Source organism: Pinus tabuliformis, chromosome 3_1 (assembly GCF_031772625.1).
Source record: "Pinus tabuliformis cultivar Carrire ecotype Pingquan chromosome 3_1, CPIR1, whole genome shotgun sequence".
In the NCBI taxonomy this organism is placed as follows: domain Eukaryota; kingdom Viridiplantae; phylum Streptophyta; class Pinopsida; order Pinales; family Pinaceae; genus Pinus; species Pinus tabuliformis.
Genome location: NC_142301.1, coordinates 13,313,242 through 13,332,673, shown reverse-complemented (window position 1 = coordinate 13,332,673; position 19,432 = coordinate 13,313,242). Strand labels below are relative to the sequence as shown.

General features: G+C 38.6%; 1 pseudogene; it reads left to right on the top strand.

The window, feature by feature from the left end:
* Positions 1 to 2,191: 2,191 nt before the first annotated feature.
* Positions 2,192 to 19,432, top strand: part of LOC149185531 (putative disease resistance protein At1g58390) — a 53,961-nt pseudogene continuing 36,720 nt past the window's right edge.

Below are 19,432 nucleotides of genomic sequence, written 5' to 3'. Positions count from 1 at the left end.
ATGAAGTTGCTTGAAAAACACTCAAACTCTTGACATGATGGGTCGACCCCATCAAGCTCACAAAAAGGGATATATTCTTATTCAACAATGTATATTTTGTAAGCATAACTTATTGGTTGTTTGCATTATATTCAAGAATACAAAATGAGGATTTGCCTCTTGGTCTTCTAATGTTGTTCACAATATGCTACTTCATTTCCAAATCTGAAATTTATTTCAAGATTTTTTGTAAGATAAAAAAGAGATGAAATAATGTAGGTCAACAACAATGATTGCAAAAGAGAAATCTTGAAAACTTTTGAGATTTGCATCAGCTACATCTTTAGTACTATTTCAGATTTGTTCATTCCCTAATGCGTCTGAGGATCAACAACATGAAGAACCATGAGTTTCATGACATGTAATATATTATGTTGTTGTAAAAGTGACTTTGTTTAATAATTTAAGCATTCATTTTCCGACTTACATCTTAAAATCTTATGTACCATTTTTCATTTTAAATGTAAGACATTCATTAAAATAACCAATAATGATAAGCCTTTACACTTCATATCAGTTATCAACAATCTTGTAACAATGACAATCTAGTAATCAACATAAATCAACCTTAACTTCAAATAATTAATCAACACATGATGATTTAGCATCAATATCAACATTACCAACAAAATGTTAACAAAATCTAAACGAAAGATTCGATAGATATTATAGTTTTGTAAAAGCATCACTCAATTGTTATTACATCAAAGTGTATACACGATTGACGACGATTGACTAAGAGCTAGAACTATTAAAAAAAATAAAATAAAGGGAGTAAAGACTCGTAAAATTTAACCCCGGTCCCACCGCACATTGAAAGGACAATACATAGCTGGAAGGAGATAAGATTAAAAAGGGTTTGGAAAAGGGTAAACGCGATGGTTCCACCCTACATTGCAAGGTATCTTTTGCAATATATCGCTGGAAGATGATAAGACTAAAAAGGAATTTGGAAAACGTAAAACTGATTGTCCCACCACACAAAACAAGGAATCTTTTACAATGGGAAGAAAAAATGGATTCCTTTTATTTGTTTTAGGGTTTTGTTGGGATTATTGTTTTTATGGGAGGAGAGTTGTTGGAGTGATGATTGCCGTTACACCAAAACTCACAGGGATTAGTAAACAGACACATGTTAGATTAAAGCACATGCCATGAAACACACGAGAGTGTTGAATCAACACCGCCATTAACTGGGAGCGCAACAATCTCCCCCCTCAACGCGAGCCAGGTGTGTTTCGAACTCGAGACCTTTGGCTCTGATACTACTTGTTGGAGTGACGATTGCCGTTACACCAAAACCCGCAGGTATTAGTAAACAGACACATCGCTAGATTTAAGCACATGCCATGAAACACACGAGAGCGTTGGATCAACACCGCCATTAACGGGGAGCCCAACAAGTGTCTTGTAAGATAAAAATTTTATTTATATTAAGTTTTGGTTGGAATGTTTTTGGTTACATGTTTGTTTTTATGGGAGGAGAATCTTATAATATAAGATTTTTTGGAATCACAAATTTGAATTATAAATTTTTTGAAATGTAAATGTCTAGTAATTTTTTTAAAGTGTTAAAACGATATATATATATATATATATTCAAAAACTCACTTTAAATAACAAAAATTAAGTTTTTTTTTTTTTTTTTTTTTACAAAGGAATTGGCAATTGGAGTAGCCTTGCAACTCGAGTTACATGGGGTCAATTCTAACCGCTACCACTATAACACCTAGGAAATTGTGCCCGCCCCTCTCCATAGCTTCCGGGCTAGTCCAGGGGATTTGAACTCGCGACTTTTAGTACAGAGCCCGCCTTTCTAAGAAAGTTCACTCCATTGTGATTACCAACTGGCCTACCCCTTTCTAAGAAAGTTCACTCCATTGTGATTACCAACTGGCCTACCCAGTGGGGCTACAAAAATTAAGATTTAACCTAAACATATTTTAACCAATTAAAAAAAAAAACTCCAAAACCTAAGATATTTATAATTTTTTTTTTTTTTTCCTAATTTTTTTTGAAAAAATGCATATGTATGTGATTGAGGCATATCTTCTGGCCTTCTTGATGAAAGATTCCACAACAAAAAATTAAAATTTGATAAATTTTTTTTCAATAGAATTAAGAAAACTCAAAAACGTAACGTATACGAGGCCTTTTCGGTAGAGGGTATGTGATCGAAGCATATCGCCTGAACCAGTGAATGGTCCGACAAAAATGGAATTCGGAAGAGAGTATTTGGTCTTACCATATCGCCTGTCCTCCAATCCCCACGCACCTTATCGCCTGTCCTCCAATCCCCACGCACCTTACGCCGGAGGAAGAAGATAATATTAGAAAGGAATTCGGGTGAGGGTATGTAGTCGAAGAATATCGCCTCTTCTTGTTGATGAATCAGTCAATCCCTGCGCATTGTGGTGGAATAGAAAAAATAAAGACATGGCAGAGGCAACCGTTGTGGGTGCACTTACGCAAACATTTATTGCTATGGTAACGCAGAAACTCTTTGACGAGGTATGGATGTTTACTAGTTTCAGAGAGGAATTTGAATTTCTCTGTGATGAGCTTATTTCCATTAAGTGTCTCCTGAACGACGCCGCAGAGAAGAGCAACTCCACCTTGATGTGCAATTGGCTTGACAGTCTTGAGGATTTTCTCATCGACGCTGAGGATATAGTGGAGGAATGTTGTACAACTCCTAAGTTCTGCACACTGGTATTCAAGTATCGGATGGGTTGCAAGATCAAGATACTAAAGGAGAGGATCAACAAAATCAATAAGAGTGCCCAATATGTGAAATATCTCAGTTCAGTACTTCATGTGAATGTTTTAAATGCATATAATGCAGAAGATCTGAGGGAGAAATCTAGTGCATTTATTAGAGAATCCCATACTTTGGGTATGGAACATGACATCCATATCATTACAAATTGGATATTGGAGGATGGCTATGGAGTGATTGCGATTTTGGGAATGGGAGGGCTTGGGAAAAGTCTTCTTCTTCAACATGTTTTCAAGAGCGAGAAGGTCCGGGAGCATTTCGACCATTTCATTTGGCTATCAGTGTCACAAAAATTCGCGGCTAAACAACTGCTGTTTGAAATACGGAGACAGATCAAACTCCCCAGCAATCAAAATATGGCAAAACTTCCAACTAGTGCGCCTCAAAAATTAAAGGATTCAAGTGCAGATGAGGTGAGAAACAAGAAAGATCAAAATATCAGCAAACAGATCAGCAAAAAGATGAGCTTTCGAAGCTCTCAGCTGAGCTTCCGAAGCTCTCAGCTGAGCTTCCGAAGCCGTGAAAATCAGAATCAAAATTTAAACGAGGTAAGTGAAGAGGATCTTAGATACATCACGACTCACGTTGCACGCGCTCAATTCTGCCCGCTACCTCTATAACCACTGGGAGCGCAATTCTGCCCGCTACCTCTATAACCACTGGGAGCTGCGCTCGCCCCTCTCCACAGCGCCAGGTTAGTCTGGGGAATTGAACTCGTGACCTTCAGTATGGAACCCGCCTTTCTAAGGAACTTCACTACAATGTGATTACCAACTCGCCTACCCCGTGGGGCTAAACGATTGGATACTTTATTAATATACTCTTTCCTAATTATGTTGGCCAAATAGGGAGAATCTTACAAATAGGAAGGAAATGGGAGATGAATTGGCATTGCTAAGTGGATTGATTTTTTTAAGGATTGACCTCCAATGAGTGGGATAAAGTAATGGAGATCATGGATGAGAAGCATCTCTATTCCATCCTTCTTTGTTGGGAATTTCATGGATTTTTTACAATAGGGATTGCCAATAGAATATATGCTTATAAAGGTCAACTACTTGTTTCTCCATTGAAAAGTGGTGTTTTGTTATCATCATTGTTACTAAGTGCTTATAACATTACCTAAAACGCCCTCTACCTCCCTAATTAAGCTACTCATTAGGAAAAGATAAGAAGGTTTTTCTGATCCTTACACTAAATCTAATTTTAAGGTAGGCATCGTGCTTTTATATTCTATTTATGTATTTTCTTTCCAGTTCCTTTAGTCATTTTCGAATTAGGTGGATTTAATTCATCAATATTTGCTTAAAAGTTAAAGGATAAATTTGATCTAGTTTTATCTTTGTAAATAAAGTTATATATTTAAAAAAAATAAAGGAATTTTAACAACATCATGTTAGAATATTAAATATTTGGAATTTAAATATTTGGAATTTAGTTAAATTTAATTTGGTCTAATACTTCTATTAAACAAAATATTAATTTTTTTGTACGAATTAGTTGTATTGTAATTTGAGGGTCACAATATGTTCTAGACATAGAGTTATTTGATGGCTCATATTGTGCTCGAAACTAATACTTAATGATATGGGTTTAACATCGAATTCTTGTATGATATCTATTTAAAGAACATGGAGGGTCATAACTAATCATCCATTATGAGAACTCTTTTACTTACTTTTTTTATCTGTTTCATTAATTTTTTACTACGGTCATGGACTGTGTCAAGTGACCATGTTGGCTAGGGTCATGGACTATTTCCCTCCATGGAAAGATATTGGCATTATGATCCCTCCACCAAAAAATATTGGCATATGGTGGCTAGGGTCATGGACTATTTCCCTCCATGAAAAAATATTGGCATTATGATCCCTCCACGAAAAAAATATTGGAATTATGATCTTTGATCTGGTTGTGTGACTGATTAATAATTTTTTTCACCCTATAAGAGCTCATTTGAACAGCTACTCCTATTATCAAAATCTTGAGCTTATGTTGTTGTCAAGTCTACTATTTCTATTTATTTTTGGCATAAGAAAAATATTACATTGTGTAAGTGGCACTATTTTCAATTAAAAGCAACTTTCATTTCATGGAAAAAGGTGGTTGTTTTCCCTAGATATAGCATTATTTATTTTTGGCATGAGAAAACTATTACATTATATATGGAGCACTATATTATTCATTGGATCCAAATGTATGCTATCTGGTTTTCCATTTTCTATATATATAGGGAGAGAGAGTTCATTTTTTATTTTGTTGCTTATATTTATATTCTTAGCTTGTTATTTATATTTCTATTTTGATACTATTTTTTATCTATGTGTGCTATTTTCCCTAACCTGTGTGTGAATTTGGCAAATCAAAAATTGAGTAGAAAATGTTGGCATGCCTACTTATGCTTTTTTCCATGTGCTCTATGTGATCTTGACAAATCATAAACATTGAGAAAACTTGCATTTTATAGGTGATCTAACCTAATTCTAACCCTATTATTGTTGAGTTTTGAAAATTACTGAGAACTTTCCTTTTTGGGTAAGCATGCGCTTTGAGGTGGAATTCCAACAATAAGAATAACAACAACAATTTAAAGAAAATTAGGTATACAAATGTCTACTTTCTTTGCTAAGTGTTTTGTTGTATTTAAAGTATTATCTCAAAAAAACCAACTATGAGCATCATATTAAGCTATTGTACATTTTAATTTACTATCATTCTGTTTGAAAAGTTTCTATGAAATATCCATTTGGAAAATTCTTCATTAGCATAAGAAAGTTAGTAAAAGTATACAAGGTTGTAAGATTGAAATTCCATTTTGAGCTCATCACCCTCTTTATTTACATGTTGTTACCAAAATTTTGGGCACAAAATTTTATTCTCAACAATTTGTGATCAAGTTTTACTGGTGTCCTTGCCATTTCACATCTCCCCTTAACAAATTCTTATTTATCTTTTTTTGATCAAGTAAGAGTGGAACCTTCCATTAGGCAAGAAAAATACATATTGTACAACCGCAACACCAGCTCTGTGAACCATTCAGAATACAGCTGGGTTGACTCACCAAAATTACATTAGGACTGTTGTGTAAACAATCCGTCCACTAGAGGGTGGCGCTCATGATAACCAGCACACACGAACCCTTAAGCTTTTGAGGTCAAAAGTCTCGCTTAACAATGAACCCATAAGCTCTTGATGTCAAAAACTCGCTCATCACCGAACCCTTAGGCTCTTGATGTCGAGGGCCCACATAACTGAGGGCCTACAATGCATTCTCCTTAACCTTTGATCATCTTTACACCCGTCAACCTTGCGATCCTGATTTCGGAGATCCGACGGTCCAAAAGGAATTTCGGTCCATCACCTTGCCTACTTTTTAATTTATCATTCGGACTCGATGAGAAACTAAAAAATCGCTTTATATATAATTCGGGTCCGCTTTGGGGATTATCCATCGAACATATTAACACCCCAAACACCATGTGATCCTTCCATTTGAGATCCGACGATCAATAGCTCATTTCGGGCCATTAACTTGCCCACTCGATATTATAATTGACGGACCCGATGAGAAACAAAATCACATCTCTATAATTTTTTTCAGGTCCGCTTGAGGAATAACCATCGGTCATCTTTTCACCCCAAACACCGTGCGATCCCATCCATGGAGATCCATCTATTCTTGTGATTCCTTTCATACCAAGACTCCTCCCAACGGTTAAAGTCCATAAAGAGTAGGGAGCCTTATTTATTTTATTTTGGCCACTTTATTTTATTTTATTTTATTTATATACTTGATATTCTATTCATATATCTTTTGTCACTTGTTTTTGCGAAAACAAATTGTAATTATGTACTAAATTGTAATGACATTGTAGTCTATTTATTAAAAAGTGTCATCAAATATTATATTCATGTACCTTTTCCCAATTGCAAAAAATGTTATCTAAACAAAACGATTAGATACTTTTTTTTTTTTGTATACAGTGGAATCAACAACAGGGGCAGCCTCGTGACTCGCATTACACGAGGTTGATTATGACCGCTACCTCTATAACCACTGGGAGCTGCGCCCGCACCTCTCCACAGCGCCGGGTTAGTCCGGGGGAATTGAACTCGTGACCTTCAGTACGTAGCCCACCTTTCTAATGAAATTCACCGCAGTGTGATTACCAACTTGCCTACCCTTTTGGGGTAAACGATTGGATACTTTATTAATATACTCTTTCCTAATTATTTTGGCCAAATAGGAAAAATCTTAAAATAGGAGGGAAATGGGAGATGAATTGGCATTGCTAAGTGGCTTGATTTTTTAAGGATTTACCTTTAATGAGTGGGATTAAGTAATGGAGATCATGGACGAGAAGCATCTCTATTCCATCCTTCTTTGTTGGGAATTTCATGGATTTTTTACAATAGGGATTGTCAATAGAATATATGCTTATAAAGGTAAACTACTTGTTTCTCCATTGAAAAGTGGTGTTTTATTATCATCATTGTTACTAAGTGCTTACAACATTACCTAAAACGCCCTCTACCTCCCTAATTAAGCTACTCATTAGGAGAAGATAAGAAGGTTTTTCTCATCCTTACACTGAATCTAATTTTAAGGTAGGCATCATGATTTTATATTCTATTTATGTATTTTCTTTCCAGTTCCTTTAGTCATTTTGGATTTAGGTGGATTTTAATTTATCAATATTTGCTTAAAAGTTAAAGGATAAATTTGATCTAGTTTTATCTTTGTAAATAAAGTTATATATTTAAAAAAAAAAAGGAATTTTAACAACATCATGTTAGAATATTTTAATATTTGGAATTTAGTTAAATTTAATTTGGTCTAATATTTCTATTAAACAAAATCTTATTTTTTTTTGTACGAATTAGTTGTATTGTAATTTGAGGGTCACAATATGTTCTAGACATAGAGTTATTCGATGGCTCATATTCTACTCGAAACTAATACTTATTGATATGGGTTTAACATTGAATTTGTCTATGATATCTATTTAAAGAACATGGAGGGTCATAACTAATCATCCATTATGAGAACTCTTTTACTTACCTTTTTTTTTTTTAATCTTTTTTCATTAATTTTTTACTACTGTCATGGACTGTTTCAAGTGACCATGTTGGCTAGGGTCATGGACTATTTCCCTCCATGGAAAAATATTTGCATTATGATCCCTCCACGAAAATATATTAGCATATTTCGGCTAGGGTCATGGACTATTTCCCTCCATAAAAAAATATTGGCATTATGATCCCTCCACGAAAAAATATTGGCATTATGATCTTCGATCTGGTTGTGTGACTGATTAATAATTTTTTTCACCCTATAAGAGCTCATTTGAACAGCTACTCCTATTGTTGATCAAAATCTTGAGCTTATGTTGTTGTCAAGTCTACTATTTCTATTTATTTTTGGCATAAGAAAAATATTACATTGTGTAAGTGGCACTATTTTCAATTAAAAACAACTTTCGTTTCATGGAAAAAGGTGGTTGTTTTCCCTAGATATAGCATTATTTATTTTTGGCATAGGAAAACTATTACATTGTATATGGAGCACTATATTATTCATTGGATCCAAAGGTATGCTATCTAGTTTTCCATTTTCTATATATATAGGGAGAGAGAGTTTATTTTTTATTTTGTTGCTTATATTTATATTCTTAGCTTGTTCTTTATATTTCTATTTTGATACTATTTTTTATCTACATGTGCTATTTTACCTAACCTGTGTGTGACTTTGGCAAATCAAAAATTGAGTAGAAAATGTTTGCATGCCTACTTATGCTTTTTTCCATGTGCTCTATGTGATCTTGACAAATCATAAACATTGAGAAAACTTGCATTTTATAGGTGATCTAACCTAGTTCTAATCCTATTATTATTGAGTTTTGAAAATTACTGAGAACTTTCCTTTTTTGGTAAGCATGCGCTTTGAGGTGGAATTCCAACAATAAGAATAACAAAAACAATTTAAATAAAATTAGGTATACAAATGTCTACTTTCTTTGCTAAGTGTTTTTGTTGTATTTAAAATATTATCTCAAAAAAACCAACTATGAGCATCATATTAAGCGATTGTACATTTTAATTTACTATCATTCTGTTTGAAAAGTTTCTATGGAATATCCATTTGGAAAATTCTTCATTAGCATAAGAAAGTTAGTAAAAGTATACTAGGTTGTAAGATTGAAATTCCATTTTGAGCTCATCACCCTCTTTATTTACATGGTGTTACCAAAATTTTGGGCACAAAATTTTATTCTCAACAATTTGTGATCAAGTTTGACTGGTGTCCTTGCCATTTCACGTCTCACCTTAACAAATTCTTATTTATCTTTTCTTGATCAAGTAAGAGTGGAACCTTCCATTAGGCAAGAAAAATACATATTATACGACCGCAACACCAGCTCTGTGAACCATTTAGAATACAGCTGGGTTGACTCACCAAAATTACATTAGGACTGTTGTGAAAACAATCCATCCATTAGAGGGTGGCATTCATGATAACCAGCGCACACGAACCCTTAAGCTTTTGAAGTCAAAATTCTCGCTTAACAATGAACCCCTAAGCTCTTGATGTCAAAAACTCGCTCATCGCCAAACCCTTAGTGTAAGGACATGCGGTCTGAGGCATAACCGAGAGGTGATATGCGAAGGTTTGGCTAAAGCAAAAGAGCGCACGAGCTAACAAAACATAACCGAGTGACACTTGAAATATGCGTGAAGTGTTAGGGCGGTTACATACATTTATAGTGAATGAGCGAGGGCGTTAACCAAACGAGCCGACGGTGGAGGAATTGTGATTTATGGCGTTGGTCGATGGGCCAACCAACCAAAGGAGCAAACGAAAGCGTCGGTTGAAGATAAACGCAGGTTGGCCGAGGGGTGACACGACCACACACAAAGGCATATATATTATATGCGGAGTGGAGGCATTTGGCATCAACGAATTCGAGCAAGTCTTTCATGAAGCAAGTGAAGTGCGAAGGGAGTGTTAGCCGTAGCAAGGAAAGGCGCAGTTCTAATGCGCCCATCCTTGGGCAGCACCACAAGGAGGTAGCACGCGAGATTGGAAGAAAGGCAAGGGCACAGGTGAAGGCGCCCGACTTGCGGTTGAAGGCACGGGTGATGACTCGGGTGGGTCACTCGCTCGACGTGTAAAGAAAAACGTGGTGGAGGTGAACGGTGACTTGGGTAGGTCGCCTGCCCACCGTGTGAAAGTGTGAAGGGTGACTCAGGTAGGTCGCCCGTCCGTTGAAACAAAGTTTGGTTGAGGAGCGGTTGGCAGCTCGTGTGAGGGCGCACCCGCCCAGCTCGGGCAAGGAGCTTTGGTTGACACACGAAGGTGTGGCATGTTGTAAAATTGGCTAAGTATGAAACTTAGTGTTTCCCAAGTATACTTGTAAAGCTTGTAACATTGTAAATTTGAATAATATATTGAATTCGCGCAGACTCATTATTTAGGGAGTTGCCCCTCCCTTTATACTGTGCAATTGTGTTCTTCATGTATAATTGCTGATGATAATTTGTGTGGGTGTTCATTGGTATAAAGGAAACGTAATAATACCTGGTTGCGAAAAACAAACTAAGTATACTAATGGTTAGGCATAGTCCATGAACATAAGTATTGGTGAAAAGAAAGTGTTTGGTGGTGCCGCACCTCGCCAAGTACGGTTGAAAGACTACTGTAGGCTTGGGGGCGTGACAGGTGGTATTAGAGCAGGTTCAAAGTGGGTGAAGTCAGTGTATTGAAGCTGATTTAGGGTTGAAGAAGCTCGACAATTGGTGACAGTGGAAACAGGTACTTGTAGGCGAAGAAAGCTGGTTTCACATACAAGTGGAATCAAGAGCTGGTTCATGTTTTGCAAGGAACTTGGAGAAGGCCGAAAGGCAAAGATGGTGGATGAACCTACGACAGGTGAATCTAGCCATATTGCAGGTGAAATCTTCCGGTACAATGTGTTGGACCAGATGGGTCGATGGAGTTCTAATTGGGTTTCGATGACGGCTGAGAACATGAAGATTCAGGAAGGCTGTTCGGAACTAAGGAAGGAACTTAAAGAACTCAAAAGCCAATGCGAAAGTATGATAGATGGTGAACTCAAGGAACTTGATGAGGAGATCCGACAAAGTGGTCTTGGTCTTCAAGAGCTCTTGGATGAAAGAGCCTAGTTAAGGAAGAAATGTTCCATGGGGGAAGCCGAAATCAAGCAAATTGAGGAAGAGATAAAAAAGAAGCGTCTTGGTAAGAAGATTATTGTAATTGAGCAGGAAGAGCTCAACTACATTGACAGGCTGGGAACTCACTACCGTGATAATCCAGAGGATGTTCAGAAGCTTAGTTCTATGGAAGTAGTCAATGGACACTTGGTTGGTGCACTTGAGTAGAATGCGATGGAGGAAAAGCTTGAAGGGAATCAAGCTAGACCAGGATCGAGTTGCTTATAAGAGCCAAGCAAGGAAGTGAAGTAACTTAGGAGGAATGTCAAGTTGGAGCATAAGCCAATTGACACTTCTGAGGCCGAATTCTTGAAGAAGGTTACTGATGTGAGGCACAAGATAAAGCCAACAGAAGGAGGTGATGACTTGAAGCTACGTTTTGTGCAAGTAACCGTGAAAGGCAAGAGATTTGCAGCTTTGGTGGATACGGGGGCTACTCATAGCTTCTTAAGCAGGAAAGCAACAAAGTCTTTTGGGAAGAAAGCAAAGATGGAGAGGGAATGGAGTGCTTTCAAAGCAGTCAACTCTACCATGAAAGTTGTTACTAGTGTGATGAAAAACACTCAAGTGAGAGTGGGATCGTGGTTTGGAAAGTTAGACTTGAGGATCATGGACATGGATGATCATTCTATGGTGCTGGGGCAAGATTTCATGAGGCTTTCACAAGCCATACCAATGGTGGACCGGGACATTCTCTTGATCACAACTGAAGGAAGAACCATGTTGGTTCCGATGAATAAAAGGAGTTGCTTGGGGTATAGACCGAGGATGAATTCTATGACTTTGTATCCCAAAGATCCGAATGTGAAGCATGAGGATGTGGAGTAGAGAGGACATGGGAGTATGACTCAAACAACGAAGGAAGGGAAGTTGATTGACTTCGTTGCAAGAGCGAGAAAGAATGAAGTAAGTGGGAGATCAATCTCACGAACCTTGAAGCACTTGACAGAGACATCTTCCACTGATGATCTTCACAATGGAGTTGCGAAAGAAGGGAGTCCGAGTACTACTTCAAAAGCAGTGGTTGGAGAGGATTATGAAGGTAGAGATTCGGCTGGTATAGTGGATTTTTGCAGGTATGATATGGGCATATATGACTTTCAATTGACGAAATACAAGCTTGAAGAGCTTGGATGTACATGTGAGGATATTGAGGCTGTGCACAGATACTTGAGGACACAACATCAATCCGATACATGGGTGGATGAGAGTTAGGGAGGAAAATCCCTGGCCCTCCTTTCTCTATAGACAACCTTGGAGATGGGTTGGTGCAGGGAACTTGATAGGAAGGGGCTGCACCACCTTAGCAAGGGGCCTTGGGAGGAGGCTTCTTTATGACAAATTGCAGACTTGGATGCAAATGATCAGATGTTGGGATGGAGTCTACATGGGTTGGACATCATGGACAACTAGAGTCATGGACATCAGGTTGGAGACATGGAGCATAACAGTTATGCAGGGACATTATGCGAGGGCATGTGTGGAGATGTCATTCATGGACATTATTTGGGGAATGCCGAAGCAAAGGATGTTGTATAGATGTTGTTATGACATGGAGATGTATGAGCCAGTGGAGAGGTTGCACACTCTTGTGCAACAAGGCCATGGGCTGAACATGTTGCAGATGGGATGGAGATTCCATGGACCTGAGCATGGGAATTGGAAAGATTCTTGATGAGTCCGAGATGTAGCAGAAGTCAGGGAAAGACTGATGGTGGCATAAGGATGTGCATTCTTGTGGTTTAGACGTATGGTTGGATTAGCTACCCAACTAGTTCAAGTCATGAGGGGTACTAGTGTGCAGAGTTGTGCTAGTGTCGGGACTACATGGTGACACATGACAGAAGTGTGTTGGCATGGTGGAACATCTGATGAAAGACTACAGGATGAGGACGAGACATGATGGAGATGGTGGTTCTACATATGTTGCAGGGATGTTTGTAGTATGTGGAGGAGTTGATATCATGGATAGGACTGTTCAGATATAAAAATCTTGATAATAGGATGATCACCTGGGGGATGTTGTTGAGGACGACAACGACTTCAGGTGGAGGAGGATGTAAGGACTTGCGCTCCAAGGCATAACGAAGAGGCAATGTGTGAAGGTTTAGCTAAAGCAAAAGAGCGCACGAGCTAACAAAACATAACCAAGCGACACTTGAAATATGCGTGAAGTGTTAGGGCGGTTGCATAAATTTATAGTGAACGAGCGAGGGCGTTCACCAAACGAGCCAACGGTGGAGGAATTGTGATTTGGGGCGTTGGTCGATGGGCCAACCAACCAAAGGAGCAAACGAAAGCGTCGGTTGAAGATAAACGCAGGTTGGCCGAGGGGTGACATGACCACACACGAAGGCATATATACTATATGCGAAGTGGAGGCATTTGGCATCAACGAATTTGAGCAAGTCTTTCGTGAAGCAAGTGAAGTGTGAAGGGAGTGTTAGCCGCAGCAAGGAAAGGCGCAGTTGTAATGCGCCTATCTTTGGGCAGCACCACACGAAGGTAGCACACGAGCTTGGAAGAAAGGCAAGGGCGCGGGTGAAGGCGCCTAGCGTTTGGGTGAAGGCGCGGGTGGTGACTCGGGTGGGTCACCCACCCGGCGTGTAAAGCAAAACGCAGTGGAGGTGAACGGTGACTAGGGTAGTTCGCCCGCCCGCCGTGTGAAAGTGTGAAGGGTGACTCAGGTAGGTTTCTCGTCCATTGAAACAAAGTTCGGTTGAGGAGCGGTTGGCAGCTCGTGTGAGGGCGCGCCCGCCTAGACCAGGCAAGGAGATTTGGTTGATACACGAAGGTGTGGCATGTTGTAAAATTGGCTAAGTATGAAACTTTGTGTTTCCCAAGTATACTTATAAAGCTTGTAACATTGTAAAGTTGAATAATATATCGAATTCGGGCAGACTCATTGTTCAGGGAGTTGACCCTCTCTTTATACTGTGCAATTGTGTTCTTCAAGTATAATTGCTGATGATAATGAATGTGTATGGGTGTTCATTGGTCTAAAGGAAACATAATAATACTTGGTTGTGAAAAACAAACTAAGTAGACTAATGGTTAGGCATAGTCCATGAACATAAGTATTGGTGAAAAAAAAGTGTTCGGTGGTGCCGCACCTCGCCAAGTACGGATGAAAGACTACCGTCGGCCTGGGGGCGTGACACTTAGGCTCTTGATGTCGAGGGCCCACATAACCGAGGGCCTACAATGCATTCTCCTTAACCTTTGATCATCTTTACACCCATCAACCTTGCGATCCTGATTTCGGAGATTCGACGGTCCAAAAGGAATTTCGGTCCATCACCTTGCCCACTTTTTAATTCATCATTCGGACTCGATGAGAAACTAAAATGTCACTTTATATATAATTTGGGTCTGCTTTGGGGATTATCCATCGAACAGATTAACACCCCGAATACCGTGCGATCCTTCCCTTTGAGATCCGACGGTCAATAGCTAATTTCTGGCCATTAACTTGCCCACTCGATATTATAATTGATGGACCCGATGAGAATCACATCTCTATAATTTTTTTCAGGTCTGCTTTGTTGGCATTTTGGCACAGGTGTGGCGCTATGATACAGGTGTTGTCCTTGATGGCAACTCTCTTTGATGTTAGATCTTCGTTCAGACTACAGAATGAAGAGAAATCTCATATACGCAGGTTAATTAAGTCAAAGTTGTGTATACACGCTGGTGATATTCATACTAAGTCGCGTATATGCAGGAGATCTATATACTAAGGCGCGTATACACACAGATGCATGAACAGAAAAGGGCGTATATGTCGGGAAGTTTCCTTTTGGTCCATGGTAGTTAGTCCTCGGTACTTGTGCCCATGTCTTTGGACCAAAGTACCTCGACAGACGTGTAGATCTCTAGTTTTGAAGTTGATGGTTTTGGATTTCTATGGTTTTGGCTCTTGGTATTGAGCAAGGCCTAAGGCTATATAAGGAGAAGAAGATCATTAGGCAATATCATCTTTTGACAAGGCTTGAATATCTGAAAAAGAAAGAGATCTGATATGCAGGTTCTGGGTTGCTTGATCTAAGCTAAGGAGAAATCACATCGGATGATGGAAGACTAGATCTAAGGATAGATCGGGATCTAATGGTTTGAAATGCACTATTATGATATGGTTGATTATGCGTATTTCTAGATCTGCATACTGTCGCAATATTATGTTCTGGGTCTAACTGATGTCTGGTACAGCTGCAAGTTGAGAGAATTTATTTTAGATCTGCACGCAGGTTGGCTTAGGTAAAAGCGCGTGTATACGCGGGTTTTGCTCATTGAAGTAGCGTATATCTTTTGAAGCTTGATTTTTGGGTTTGCAGTTGGATCTGACTGTTATTGCAGAGTTCTGTAGACTGCTCTGTGTTCTGGTAACTGGTGATTGACAGGGTTCAATGGTTAAGTGATTCAAAGTTTGATGATGCTAGTATTGGTTGTTTTATGCTTTAATGATCTGTTGTGAAAGTTGAATGAATTGTGGTCTACAGATTGTAATGTTGTGCTTCATGAATATCCAGTCTGAAAATGTATGAAAGGTGGTACCTGAAAGAAAGAAGATTGTAGGTCAGCACCTACGTACTAGTATCTTAGCTAGTACAAGAGCAAAGGGGGTTGGAGCTCCCTTCCAAGGAAGTTTGGAGGACGAGAGAAGGTTGTAGCCTTCTGCAGGTTGTAGCCTGCGTACTGGTATAAGGCTGCACCAGTACAAAAAGATTGTAAACTGAAGTTTCATATTAAAGAAAGATAGAGACGACATTGGGTTTCCACCTTATATCTTGGTGTTCATGTGTATGGTTTCTGTGTGATCTGTTCTACTGCATCTGCTTACTCTTAATATGGTGAATAATGTCCTCATGCACTTAACTGAAGATAAACTGACTGAATTATAAGATTTCTAGTTATACGCTGTTTTCTTTATACACAGTTGCGTGTACACGCTGGTTCACTTAACGAAAGTAGCGTATATGTTTCTGAGCATTGAAAAAGTTTTATAGTTCTGATAATACTGATTCACCCCCCCTCTCAGTATTATTTCCAACAATTTGTATCGGAGCAAGTGCTTCAGAGAAGCTTGATCGCTTGAAGGTAGATCGTTCATCATGAGCAACTACGAGAGAGAAGCATCAATCAGGCCACCCGTTTTCGATGGGACAAACTTCAATTATTGGAAGGTAAGAGTTACTGCATATCTTCAATCTCTTGGTACAGAAGTTTGGGACATTGTAGAAACAGGCTATGCTTTTCCTTCAGCTACTCCTACAGATCCAGCTGAGAAAAAGAAGTATGAAACAAATGCAAAAGCAGTCAGTACTCTATTAGGAAGTATATCCCAAACGGAATTCATGAAGGTAATGCACTTTAAATCCGCAAAAGAGATATGGGACAAAATGGTCACAAGCTATGAAGGAGATGAACAGGTAAAGCGTGCTAAACTTCAAACTCTCAGGATTCAGTATGAGACTCTCAAGATGTATAATGATGAAAGTGTGGCTAATTATTTTCTTCGGGTAGATGAGATTGTTAATTGTATGAAAAATTTGGGTGAAGAAATAAAAGAGGCTATAGTTGTTGAAAAGGTTCTAGGATCATTGTCTCCCAAGTTTGAATCTAAAGTATCTGCAATAGAAGAAAAGGAAAATCTCCGAATTCTCACTATGTCTCAGCTTCATGGAATTCTAACCGCTTATGAAATGAGAAAGGGAGGTCCATCAGACAGAAGAGAAGCTGCCTTCAAAGCTTCAGGCAAAGAAGATTATTATGAAGCAAATCATGTGCCAGAAGATGAAGAAGAAGAATCAAATTTTGTCAAGAATCTTCAAAGGGGTTCTGGAAGGTTCAGAGGTAAGTTACCTTTTACATGTTTTGCTTGTGGAAGAGTAGGTCATTATGCTGCCAAATGTCCTCACAAAGATAAGAATGACAAGGGAAAGGAACCTGTTAGATGGAACAAGAAACAGAATGAAAAGAAGAAAAGCTATTACACTCATGAGGATAGTGATGGTCTTTCAAATAGTGATGAAGATGAACAAGGTAATAGATATAAACTTTTAATGGCTTTTGAAGATGATGACTACATGGATGCTATAGATGTAGAAGGCTTTTATGAAGAAATGAAAGATCTCAAAGTTTGTTTAGAAGAGAAGAGTGCTATTATTGATTCTCTACAATGTCAACTAGCTGAAAAGGAAAAACATCTTGAAAAATTGGAATGTGATATTGTTTGTCTTAGAAAGGAGATTGAGAAAACCAAAGCAATTAATCTTAAGTTTGTTAAAGGATCTGAAACCTTGGATGAGATTATCAATGTGCAGCGATCTCCTCTGATCAAGACAGGTCTTGGATATAATGGAGAAACATCTCAAGCCTCTACCTCTAAAAGTTATCTTGATGCAGCAAGGAGAAGCGAGCAAAGGCCAAATAAAAGTCATCAGGTGAATCAGGGACAGTTGATCTCAAGAACAAATAAAGACCATCAAGAAATTCAGGGACAAACAGCCTTAAGGACAAACAGAAGCTACAATCAGCCACAGGTAAAATCTTCCCAATTTGCTCCAAGAATGAATAGAAGCTACAATCGGTTGGATGATAGATCTGATTATCGCAGAAGTTTCTTTAATGGCCAATGCTTTTCTTGCCATAACTTCGGTCACAAAGCAGCTCAATGTGTTGCCTACAAAACAATCATGACTAGAGAAGCTCAAAAGCAAGGGAGAATGACTGGAACCATGAAAAGGACTTATAACAATTTTTCGGTTCTTGAAAATGAAGTTGAATGCTCTATTTGTAATAACTTTGGTCATGAAGACTCTGAATGCAGGAGCAGATTCCGGAAGACAACTCAGAAGGAACAAACCTCAAATGTTAGAACATGGAGAATAAAAGAATCACAACCAGAAAGATGTGGGATAGCCTTTTATGCAGAAGGTCAAGAAAGTCTATGGTACATTGACAGCGGATGTTCGAAGCATATGACAGGGGACAAAGAAAAGCTTGAGTCATATACCGCATTAGAAAAAGGGAAGAAAGTTTCTTTTGGGAACGATATCTCTGCAGCCATAAAAGGAAAAGGTGTTGCTCCGTTGAAAGAGAAGGTCAAAGCAGGAAATGTGTTATATGTTGATGGATTGAAGCATAATCTTCTAAGTGTCAGTCAGATGTGCGATCAAGGAACCGAGGTAATATTTAGATCGAATGGATGTTGTGTTCGCGATCTTGATACAGGTAAAACAGTGATCAAAGGAAGAAGGACTCCAAATAATCTATATATCTTTGAGGAAGCACAACAATGCTACTTAAGCAAGGATGATGAACATTGGCTATGGCATCGGAGGTTGGGGCATCTAAGCTTTTCACAAATAAGGAAAGCATGCAAATATCAGGCAGTTCGTGGTCTTCCAGATATCAAAATTCCAGACAATACCATATGCAAATCTTGTCAGTTTGGAAAGCAAACCAGAACTAACTTTCCAGAGAAGGAAGGATCAGCTAGCATGCCTCTCGAGCTAGTCCATACAGATGTATGTGGTCCATTTAGGAAGAGGACACCTCGAGGAGAAGAATATCTGATATTATTCATTGATGATTTCTCCAGATTTGTTTGGTTAGGGCTCATGAAGCACAAAGATGAAGCATTCGAAAAATTCAAATCCTTCAAAGCCTTGGTTGAAAATGAATCAGGACACAAAATTAAGTGTCTCAGATCTGACAGAGGTGGGGAGTTCACCTCAAATGAATTTTTCGATTTCTGTGACGAACATGGGATAAGAAGAGAATTCTCTACAGCTAGAACTCCTCAGCAAAATGGGGTTGTGGAAAGAATGAACAGAACTATCCAACAAATGGCTCGTGCTATGCTCGATGAATCAGGTACTCCCGCAACCTTCTGGGGTGAAGCTGCACATGCTGCTGTTATTATTCTTAACAAAACAAATGTCCGAGTAAACAGCACTCAAACACCTCATGAGCTCTGGAGTGGTAAGACTCCTTCGGTGAAGCACTTCAAAATCTTTGGAAGCAAATGTTATATCAAGAATACTGATGAGCAACTTGGCAAACTTGAACCAAGAGCAGATGAGGGCATTCTTCTTGGGTATTCTCCACATAGCAAAGCATACAAGTGCTACAATAAAAGACTTGGCAGAATTGTTGACAACATTGATGTAGTGGTTGATGAGAAGGGATATATTCCTAGGCAAGTTCATCGTGAAGACATTGAAGAAGATGAAGGTTACCCCCAAAGGCGGAATGATGAAGAAGAAGAACCTCAAGAAGAAGAAGAACCTCAAGAAGAACCAGAGGAGCAGACAAGAATAGAAGAGAAGACTCCATCCAGATATGTTCAAAAGAATCATCCAGAATCTCAGATTGTGG